This window comes from Adiantum capillus-veneris, chromosome 18, assembly GCF_014529385.1.
Source record: "Adiantum capillus-veneris isolate H3 chromosome 18, ASM1452938v2, whole genome shotgun sequence".
NCBI classification, from domain to species: domain Eukaryota; kingdom Viridiplantae; phylum Streptophyta; class Polypodiopsida; order Polypodiales; family Pteridaceae; genus Adiantum; species Adiantum capillus-veneris.
Window position 1 is genome coordinate 59,106,361 of NC_140948.1, and position 12,392 is coordinate 59,118,752.

The following is a 12,392-nucleotide window of genomic DNA, read 5'->3' on the forward strand; positions in this document are numbered from 1 at the left end:
TGCCCTTGATGTGGCAAGAAGTTAAATTATGGCAGCAAAATATGCTCCCTGAACTTGAACCAAATAGCAGAGAGGACTACAGAGAGGTTCCTGTTGTTACGGTCTTTCAGATTCACGCCATCATAGACAATCAACCGCTCTGGCGGAAAAAATGGTTCGATCAACGACCAACTGATGAAACCTATTACAGGAACACTCCCCAGCATCTCAGGATCGACCCCACTTAGTGTCCCATCAACAACAGACGGCGATCCTAGGACAATTTTTATATTTGGTAAAGCAAAAGACCGGCAGTGCTAAACTACCTAGTAATCACAAAGCCTCTCAATAACAACCCACCATCCAAGCATTACATGAATCAAACTCTAAAAGGGGTAATCAACATGATGAAGGAGATCCTAGATCTCGCATGTCAGATGCTTGTAAAGATTGCCAAAATGCTTATCACATGCATTACAGCTTTCCGGGATATCAAAGCAGCAGAGCATCCTGGCAAGTTTTTGTCGAAGGTACGCGGGACATTTGTTGGAATATGGAGACAAAAATCCCAAGCAGGAATGTCATCATGAGATTGTATGCAAGAGTCATGTTCCTGCCCTCTCATTACATGCAGACCTTCCAAGAGGCTTTCATGACAGGCTTCTTCGAAGTGGACTCTTCCATATTTAATCCAATGACAAAAGATCTGCCAGCCCGCCACATCGCCTACCAAAGTACCCTCAGTAATAATCCCTTCAAAGAGCTGGCCACCAAAGTCGAGATTGAAGCACGAGCTCAAAAATTTCAAATCTCACTGCAAAGCTCAAAAGAAGGCAGTAGACTCACTCAGAGACACCTTGCACAAGGACGTGCAACGAATAGGAAGGGGGGAATTTTTGGTGGATACAGGCATATACAGGCATATGCACACCAAACCCTGTAAACATATATTGTTTCAAAGAAAGCCATGTAATTCAGCCTAGGATGAGTTGTAACCATGATGTAATTAGACAATACCCTCTTTACTTCTCTGAGTCTACACCCTTGTAAGAGGCCAGATGGTCGTGGGAAAGCCCCCTTAACTTTTAAAGTCAAAACCCTTACTTTTGAAGGGAGATTTATCATTAGCTGGAAGAATAAAAAACGTGCACTATGGAGGCCTCTTACTGCTACAACTTGTAATCTTCTTTTCTCCTGAGCTGGTAAGCAGAATTCATTTCCGAATAGCACATTGCGTTCCTTGTCTCTTGCTCTACAATCTAAGTGTGATCATTTCCAACTTTGTTGTGGTTCGCGACGCATTGTTTGTGAGCTAAATGCATTGATTTGGAGGTTAAAATGGTTGTTTTTTGATGTTTTGACCATGGGTATGTGTTTTTATGCTTAAGGAAGACCTTTCCAAGTACTTCTAATTCAATTTTTTGTACATTTTTTGTGGTGGATCGTGATTTATGTACCTTCCCAGATGGTGACAAAACTTGGTAGGATTGAGCCTTTAAGTGTTGTGATACCTCTCCTTAAGTTTCTGGCGTTCCGGATTCGTTTGGATCTCAAAAAGGCGTGATGATATAGAGTGGTGAGATTGGACGCATACTGATTGTCTGACTAGGAAGTGGTTGATTTGCTTTTTTCGTAGAACGAGTATCCCTTGAGTTCACTTTGGTGAGATTGACACTCTCATTAAGTCTCTGTGCCCCATCCCGAGTCGCTTCCTTGCATATTGACATTATGTTGGTGCAAAAGAGCTATGCTGCAGACGTATGATCGCGGCCACCCGCTAACAATGAGGGCAGCATGAGGAGGAACTTGACAAGTGTCCCTTTCGCTTTCTTTGTACCAAGCATGCCTTCTGTGAGTGTGTGTGTGTGTGTGTGTGTGTGTGTGTGTATGTGCTCTCTCATCCCCCCTCTTGTAGGGCTCGGCCCCTCCTTGTAGGGATTGGTGTTGACTTTTTGGCACACCTTAACTCAAGCACCTTAGTCAACAAGCAGGAAAAATCACCTCAAGCACCTTAGTCATCAAGCACAACAAGCACCTCAAGCACCTTAAGCTTGGGCCGGGTTCCCACCTCAAGCACAGTCTTGGCTTGCCTAATATAATGGAATTGGCCTATTAACTTGAGAGTAGCGGAAATTAGAGAGAACACTTTTAACAACTCACTTTGTGAGCATAGCGGGTGAACATAATTGAAGATAGCAACATAAACATAACATTTAGTTAACTTGGCATGAACAATAATTTTGCAAGAGAGAGAATTTAGAGAACATGACAACAATTGAGGACCGTATTTATGTGGAGTCGGTCCCTCGCATTTGTATTATGATTTGTCCCATTAAGAGAGACTTGTTACAATACAATCTTTGTGCTCCTTGTGACCTAGGTGATGCAATGAAGATGGAAAGCTTCATGCATCACGAACATAACATAAACTTTGTGTAAATCATTAACTATACCAAGCCTCAATCCCAAAACCTCAAACACCTTCGAAGGTGGAAAGAGCTAGCAGGGAATGAGGGTAGGGAAGAGGAAGAAGAAACATTTCATAGGAGAAAGAACTAGTTCCTCACTTATCATCACTCTTCTTGCTAGCATACATAATAGCATAGTAATGAATATGGAGAAGATGGCAAGCTTAAGCATTGAAGCATGGCTCTTGGTTGGATTTGCATTCCATATCCAAGAGTATTGGTGTAGGCTCTCAACCTCTCTAGTTGCTTGGAGAAGGAGAGGGAGATCTTGCACTTTTCACTTCACACAATGAGTACTTTTGAAAAAATAATTACTTTGTGAGCATAGCGGGTGAACATACTTGAAGATAGCAACATAAACATAACATTTAGTTAACTTGGCATGAACAATACTTTTGCAAGAGAGATAATTTATAGAATATGATAACAACTGAGGACCGGATTTATGTGGATCTGATCCCCCCTCCTATATGCATTTGTATTATGATTCTCCCATTAAGAGAGACTTGCTACAATACAATCTTTGTGTTTTGTGAGCTAGGTGATGCAATGAACATGGAAAGCTTCATGCATCATGAGCATTACATAAAATTTGTGGAAAGCATTAACTATTACAAGCCACAGTCTCAAGACCTCAAACACCTTCGAAGGTGGAGAGAGCTAGCAGGGAATGAGGGTAGGGAAGAGGAAGAAGAAAAATTTCATAGGAGAAAGAACTAGTTCCTCAATTATCATCACTCTTCTTGCTAGCATACATAATAGCATAGTAATGAATATGGAGAAGATGGAAAGCTTAAGCATTGAAGCATGGCTCTTGGTTGGATTTGCATTCCATAGCCAAGAGTGTTGGTGTGGGCTCTCAACCTCTCTAGTTGCTTGGAGAAGGAGAGGGAGCTCTTGTACTTTGCACTTCACACAATGAGAGTATGTGTGAGTGTGTGTGGGAGACTATACCCCCTAAGCAGGCCCCCGACTTGCTTTGGTCGACCCCCCCTTGTAGCTCATGCTTGAAGCTCATTGGACCCCTCCAGACCTAGCCAATCACAAGCAAGAGTTATACCAAGTAACAAGGGTAGCCTTGGGACAAGTGTCCCCCTTTCCCCTTTGAGAGAGAGGGCTTGATAAATGATAGAGCAATTAATTAATTGTGCTAAATTATCATTGTACCCCTTGGAAGGCCAACCAACAGGCTTTAGGCACACCATGAGGGTAACCTAGCTAGGGGCTTGACATGTGTCCTACTTGCCTCTTGGGAAAGGGGTGCCCTTTGGGAGAGAGAGTGGTCAAGCAACCACCCGCCCTTCTTGCATGGCTCCCCCCCTCCTTGTAGGGATTCACTTTGACTTTTGTGCCACCTCAAGCCCCTCAACCATGGGCCTAGTTCTCACCACAAGCTTGGCCCTTAAGCCCCTCAAGCTTGGGTTGGGTTCTCACCTCAAGCACATCCCTAGCATCTCAAGCATGATAAGCACCTCAAGAATCCTAATCATCAAGAACCTCAAGCATCTCAAGCATCTGAATCATCAGGCATGTCAAGCACCTTAAGCTTGGGCCGGGTTCCCACCTCAAGCACAACCCAAGCTTACCTAAGGTCAAAGGACTTTTAACACTAACTATTGGAGGTCTTCAATAAAGCTAAGGGCCCAAGGTATTTATGCTCCATTGGTTAGCCTTGCTCTTTGATAGACCATCTCTCATTTGGGCCCCATTACCATTGGTCCCGTGTTGAGATAGATCTATAAGCACACGTCTATATCCTAGCCCTTGTTTCCGTTTATTCTCCCACGATAAATGATCAGTTTAACATGAGAAAATCATTTGGGTTGGTTAGATATTAGATTTTATCACACCTAAGGTCAAAGGAATTTTAACACTAACTATTGGAAGTCTCCAATGAAGCTAACCCTAAGTTTTTAATGCTCCATTGGTTAGCCTTTGCTCTTTGATAGACCATCTCTCATTTGTGCCTCTTTACCAGTTGGCCCCGTGTTGAGATAGATCTATAAGCACATGTCTATATCTTAACCCTTGTTCCCGTTTATTCTCTCACATTAAATGATCGATTTAATACGCAAAAATCATTTGGGTTGGTTAGATATTATATTTTATGACCTTACCTCTCTCTTGAAATCATAGTCGTCGTCGACGACTATGAGGGACAAGAGATAAAGTCGTATTCATCAGTGAATCTTACCTAGCGGGTAGAGGATCCCTTTTCACCCTACGACTTCTTTCCAAGATGGATGACTAATCCATTTAGTACTTGGGATACATAGTTTCCGCAAGCATGTCTGCTCTTTACTCCATTTCATGTTCCCAAGTAGTGTGACAAATTCTACTTGGTGTTTGAGAGATGTCGTCATCACAAACATGATTCTAAGCATGCATACTATTTAAATTTGTGCATAATAAAAAGACAACTAGTTTTATAAGACAAAAACATTGGTCATTTAAAAGAAATTTGTACATTGACTTACTCTAATGTAGCATTATAAGCATTGGCAAGGTTCATACTATCCTTAAGTTGTATTCCTTGCATCCATCTAGCATCTTCAAAAGGATAATTTTGAACTTAATAAGATATCGTCAAATATTCTTACCATGTCGTAGTACCTTGTCTTCATGTAGAAGGATAGCTTCAAGTTGTAGCACCTCTTCTTGATCTTCAACTTCGGGAGGGTCTTCATCAATTGGTTCACTTGGTAGCTCTCCTTTTTAGGGCTTTAGTAGGCTCACATGAAAGCATTGTGTATGAGCCAATGGTTGGGCAACTTGAGTTGGTAAGCCGTCCCATTGATAGGCTTCAAGATTTGGAAAGGGCCATAGTATCTTTTTGCTAGCTTAGAATAATACTTTTGATGGCCCGTAGGATTTTTGCCCGTCGTTTGTCTCAATCGAGCCTTAGGAAACTTAAGTAAGACCCAATTATTTTCTTTGAATGTTAAGGCCCTTTTGTGCTTGTCAGTAGCATATTTTTGTCTTTGTTGAGAGATGGATATACGCTCCTTAATCTTTTGAAAAGATTCTTATAGGTCATGGCTATACTCATCAGTAGCAAAGATCTTCCCATGTACTTTGAGTAGCAAGGGACTTTTATATCTTCCCTCAATGATCTCAAAAGGTGCTTTTCCCATAGAAGTATGTACAGTATTATTGTAGGCATACTCTACAAGAGGTAAGTACATTTCCCATTGTGACCATTGATCTACTTATGTAACATAAGTCTTTAGTATATCGAGTATCGTAATATTGGCTATCTCACTTTAGCCATCCGTTTGCGGGTGATAGGCTGAAGAGAAATTCAATCTTGTTCCTAGATTTTCAAAGAGACCTTTCCAAACATTACAAGTCATTCTAGGATTTCTATCTGACACGATGGATGTTGGTAATCCTAGGTGTTTGAAAATCTGTGATATGAAGAGAGTTTCCATTTGGTGTGCCTTGATAGTCTTTTTGATAGGAATAAAGTGTGCTTGCTTGCTAAACCTATCGACTATTATCCATATTCCAGTATTCCCATGGATAGACTTGGGTAATCCAAAGATGAAATCCATGGATATACTCTCCCATGGTGACTTTGGGATAGGCAATGACTGGAGTAATCCAGGTTGATTCCCTCTATCATACTTGGAATTTTGGCATACTATACATTTTGAGACATACTCTTGTATGTCCACTTTCATGGTAGGCCAATACAAATATGTTTCTACTCCGTGAAGAGTAGGTTGAATTCCTCTATTACGCACATATTGAGGAGCATAAGATTCATACATAACTTTCTCACGAAGGGAATGGGTAACACATAGCCTATTGTTGTGGAGAAGATAACCATCCTGCAAGGTGAATGGTTCTTCTTTCTTCCCCAAAGCAAGGGCTAACATTATGTCTCTAAAATCAAGGTCACTAGCATACTTATGTATCATAGACGATAGATCATTGTGAGTAGCTATAGAGACCAAAAGTACATCAGCCACTTGATTGCGCTTACCAGCAATGTGAGCAATATGAAAATTAAATTGGAAAAGAAAATTTTCCCACCTCGTTTGTTTGTCGGCAAGCTTGTTTTGGGTCATGAAATACTTCAGACATTGGTGGTCTATTCGGAGAATGAATGGAGTCCCCAATAAGTAGTGCTTACATGTGTCTAGGACATGTAGCACATCTAAAAGCTCTTTCTCATAAATGCCCAAGACTCGTTTATCCGTATTGAGCCTTCGGCTCTCATATGCTATGGCATGCCCTTCTTGAAGCAAAACTGCTCCAAGGCAATCACCACAAGCATCACATTGGACCTCAAATGGCTTTGAGAGATCCGGAAGCACGAGGACTGGTTGGAAACTAAGCTTTTCTTTGAGCTTATCAAAAGCATTTTGTTCCTTAGCAGTCCATACATACTTAACGTTCTTCTTAGTTAAGTCATGTAGTGGTCCTGCTACTTGAGAGAATTTTGCTATGAAGCGTCTATAATATGCGCACATACCAATAAATCTTCTTAGCTCATGTAGATTCCTTGGATTAGGCCATGCTTTTATTACCTCTAAATTTGATGGAACCATACGAATACCATCTTGAGAGATAATATGACCTAGGTATTGAAACTCTTGAAGGAAAAATTTGCTTTTCTTTTGGTTGAGAAAAAGCTTGTTCTCCCTCAACGCTTGAAAAATCACTTGGAGATGTTGCTTCTGTTCCTCCAAAGACTTTGATTAGATGATGATATCATCACAGAACACTCTACTGAATTTGTGGTAGGGGCAAAGAGTTTTCTCCATTAGACAATTGAACATGGCCGGTGCGAAACACGGTCTTTAGGATATCTTCATCCAGTATCCTTATTTGATGATAGCCACTTTTAAGGTCAATCCTAATGAAGTAGGTAGATACTTGTAGCTCATCAAACAGATCTTCTACCCAAGGCACATGAAATCTGTTTTTGATAGTGGTATGATTTAGTGCTCGATAGTCCACACACATATGGTATGGTCCATCTTTCTTTTGCACTAAAAGGACTGGAGAACAAAAGGGAGAGGAGCTAGGCCTCTCCATCACTTTGTCTACCAATTCCAGTATTTGCCTCATGATCTCCTCTTGTTGAGCTTGAGAAACTCGATAAGGAGGCTTGTTAGGCGGTGAGCTTCTTGGAGGGAGCTCAATGCGATGATCATCATCCCCTCGTTTTGGAGGTAAGTCTATAGGGATATCATCGATGAACACATCTTGAATTCCTTGTAGAAAATTAGACAAGTCTAAGTCTTCTTGATTCCTACCATCTACATTTGATGAAACATTAGGATCTTTTAGAGACTCTTTGACAAAAATCATGTACTCATAAACATAGCTCTTCATTGATTTATTAAAAGAAGAAGGATTTACAAGTGGTATAGTACGACCACACTCACTAGCATTTATATACATATTCTTTCCCCTGTAGGTGAATTAGATTCTCCTTTTAGGGAACTCATTAGGAAATTTTAGAGGTCATTTGGAGGGCCATATGCAGAGAGAGAAAAATAGAGCGCGTCCAATGAGCACGAAGGCTACGTTACGTAGGAAAGTACGTGGAAAGACTCAAAAAAAAGGAAAATAGCATAAAACTTTCATGAATCTAGGATTGTAGCATCGTAATTTCCTTCCTTTTACTGAGCTTTTAGGTGCTTGCATGTGGTCCCACTTCTGATATTCTCTTATGGTCATTAACGTATTGGAGGGTGACCATTAAGCCCGCACAAGATATTGGAATTCTAAAACACTTTCCCTCCATTAGAATGCTTTCAAAGTGAATCTCCCTCCACTAAAGCTTTTCTCTGAGAGCTATGGCTTCCACGTCTTCTCGCCCAAGAAGCTCCAGGTGTTTACTGTCTCTCACACCAACAACCAACAGCTACACTTTGCCTAGAAGGTCAACTAGTAGCATATCCTCAATTACAATATCAACTTCAATAAGTGCAGAGAACCAATGGGTTGGACAAAGGATAAACAAAGGTTCATGAGTCCTCATGCAACCAAGAAGACCCAAGAGGTCTAGTGGTATCAACGTTTACCGCTCAGCATGGAAGGCCAGAGTGTTGGATTTCAAAGTTGAAATCGGCAAAAGATGTGTAAAGGAAGTTCTTGTTCAGCATGTGTTTACCCATCCAGAGGTGATGGCAAACGGTGGAAATGTATCAGATATACATCAACCACGTTACAATTGTAAGTACTCTTGACATGTGAACTTACTGATACTCTCATTATAACTTTTCTTATATATTTTGCAATGTTTCTCCCGCTTGTTATGAGCAATGTCTCCATTCTTCACAGCTCAATTACATTAGATTTGTCATTTTTACTTATTGATACTCTTAGTTTAACTCTTCTTATATATATTGCAGATGTTTATCCCTCTTCGTATGAGCAATGGGAGGCTGTGGAGTGCATAATAGGCCTCTTCCATGTTGTTCATGCCCACATTGGTTCTCTACAGTATTCAAGGAGGAGCAGCAAAAGACTGGCTAATGAGGGAATATTTTTTTCTGACCACTTCTACCAACTCAGCTCAGGGAATAAGAATGGCATGTTGGTGAAAGTGCCTCTACCAACCGATTGGAACACTGTGGACTGGCTAGTTCCCGAGGAAACAATGGTGGAGGCAATGCAAAGTAAGCTCTACAAGGATATACAGAGGTCTCTACGTAGCTCTATTCCCACCAAACTGGTTAGAATTGCAAACTTTTGTCCTGTTGCAATCTTCATAGAGTTGTTTCATAGCTACAACATCCGTGTTACAAAAACTATGTTCATGTGCAAGTCATTTCAGCAGTCATCATGTGACAAACTTCTTGACAGAGGATGGTATGTAAAGGAAGAGATTGGTTTACGGTGCGAGGTCGCGCTTGATACTCTAGTTGTCAAGTACATGATTGCAAGCCAATCACTGTTACTCTCGTTTTGGTATATGCGATCACAAATGCTCAATGGTAAGTACATTCCTATGGACCAGGTTTTTGCAGGTTTGGAAGATAATTCTGTTGTAGATGTGGAAGTGATTGATAAAGAGCATGGTCTACTGTTGGTGGTTACAATAAGGGAGCTATGCAGTCTTCAGCATTTGCGGCATGACATAATTGAAGAGTCAATGGACAGGGACCTACCAGATTTTTTTCTTTTTCCTAGCTGGCCGTAAGGTGATGCGGCGAAGGGAAAAAGATATTTTGTGCAAAGAGTTGGATGGTCGGGTTGAAGTAGTGTCAATGTAACAGATATTCTTGTGATCCCGTGTATACAAATGACTTTCAATACATGAAGTTTATTGAGCTCATTTGTCAATTGTGCCTTGTGAAAAAGTGTGCTTGAAATACATTTCTTTACCATGTCAAATCTCTCTCTCCCTCTCTCTCTCTCTCTCTCTCTCTCTCTCTCTCTCTCTCTCTCTCAATGTTAGACAAGACAAAGACATGATAGAAGAGTCATCTTAATTCATTAGAAAGTACAAAACTCGTCTGTGAACAATGGACTGAGATACAATTTCTGTAAGTATGGAATCAGAATGTCTTCAAGGTAAAAATCGAAGGAATGCCCCTCGAAAGAAGGTGGTGAGATATTTGTTCCCGGCGGATTTAGTTCTCCCTTTTCAGGAGTATCATCAATCAGTAGTGTATTAGTTGCATCAAAGGGTACACCGATTTGGCTAAACGGTTTGTACAAAAGAGGTAAGTGTGGTTTTTTAGGGTGGTAGTGACCCTCAACGGTAACGCATTTTCTTTGATCATACAAAAAGGCAAAATTTGACGTGTGAGCGTCGCATACACTGCAAATTATTGTAACTAGTGGCGACAAGTTTTGCCTTTGCATTGAAGACCATATGGCAACTCTGAAGCGCGGAAGAAGAAACTGAATAAATTCCTTGGTTCCTGGACGAACCACGACTCGACAAGTTCCCATCCGAAACTTTTGCAAATCCTCAAAGGGTTCTGTGTCACCGAGAGGCACGCGCATCAGCAGCAATCCATTGACGTCCAAGATAATCAACCTCTGTAAAAGTTGACAAGTACATATAAGTAGTTAGAGGCTGAACATATTTTTCCATACTTGAATAGACATTACCGGAACAACCGTATCTACAGGTAGCAAGGGTCCATACTGGGTCTCTGTAGTGTTGATGTCGTTGTTGCTCTCCTCTGCTTTAGCTTCATCATTCACATCTTCATAGTCATCATTCACATCTTCATCAAGGGTCTCCCCCATGGCTCTTTCTACCTCATTCAAGGTTTCCTCCAAGGTCTTTTCCTCTCCCTCGGTTGACTGGCTTGCCTCATACATCCTTGCCTGATCCATATCAGTTTGCTCATCCCTAGGCCTGCTTTCCTCATCCATATCCTTTTGCTCATCTATAGGCCTGCTTTCCTCATCTTGGGTTTAAGCCATAGGCTCTTTTGGCTCCTCAACTGGCTGACTTGGCTCTTTCATTGTCTCCTCTGGTTGTACACTAGCACCTTCCATATGCTCATTTGACCTTTCCTCATCCTCCGCTCTTTCATCTTCTACTGATATGACCCCCTCGGCCCGTTGTGATTCCACTGTATCGGATGCAGGGGTTTGTCGTGGTGGCACGTCATGTATTGTTAGATCAATAGTGCGGTCATCCAAGCCGCTATCTTCAAGCTCTCTAGGGCTAGACATAGTAAGCAGGTGTTGTATTAAACTTACCCGGTATCTTTGCAAATAATCATATGTGTAGTTTTTTAAAGCACTCTGCAAAATTGAAAGACCACATGGTGAGAATTCTTTTATAAACTAAACCAAAACTAATTGAATGCATTGCCAAATGGTTACCTTAGTCATGAAAGGTTTTAATGCAAAGTAGCTTTGCAGGACATATTCTGTATGGAGAAGACATCTCCCGCCGCAAGAATTTCCATCGGTTTGATTTGGGATAGGTACATCTTTGATTGGGGCCTTGTATAGTTCATACCTTCCACATAGCTTGCCATAGGCAAGCAATAACCTCTTTATACAACTGCACAAAGCAATGTCAAGATGTTAGCATGAGGCTTCAAATTTACATGGATATCTATAAGAAACACTTTCTGATACAAAACACTTACAGCCTAATTTCAGGGTGGGTTTCTTTTATTGAATTGAACACCCACACTGCTGGTTGGTCAACATCAAGGCATACGAGACTCCAGCGATGGTTGTTCTCATATGGAAAGATGATGACAGTAACTTCCAACATATCACAGTGGAGAAACCAACTCTCAAAGGTCCCAGATGGACTGTTCTTTTGTCTAATAATCACTGACATTTGTGGATCAAGAAGAAACACCTCTGTGTGGGTGTGCAGTGGGAGTTGACTTTTGATCAGGCTGCAGAGACTTTACATGAGTTAGCAAACCTATTATCTGAGTTTTCAAAGCTAGCAAGATAGTAACACTTACTTAAGACAAGCATAGATAATTGTGTCTGAAATCTGAGCATCTGGATTCTGCAATAAATTAATGTCCACTTTTTCCAGAGCTAGCTTTCTGGCTCCATCTACAAATGGTATCTCTGCAAGCAAACCATCCTTCATTGAAAGTAGAGTTTCTTGATTGCTTGCCTCTATGGACAGCGTCACATTGCATTTTGTTTTCCTCTGGGACTCCACTGCTACTTTTGCTTTCTCCTTAAGCTCTGCTTCCCTCATGTCCTTTGTTTGGCGAGCAATAGTCTCTGCCATTGCCCTTGTATTCACATCATGTGTGACATCTACAACTATGAGTTGTGGCACTAGCTCAGGGAGGTATAACAAAAGTTTCCTCATTTTCTTATCCCTGCAGACATTGGGGACCAGTAGTTTGTCATACCTCCACCTTATTCTTTTCAGCGTTTCACTATCTTTGTCCATTATAGTAACCCTGTGGGCATGGGCTGCAACAATGGTGATGTCACTGAAGTACTCCAGTAGGAAGTCCTTTGCTGCTTCTT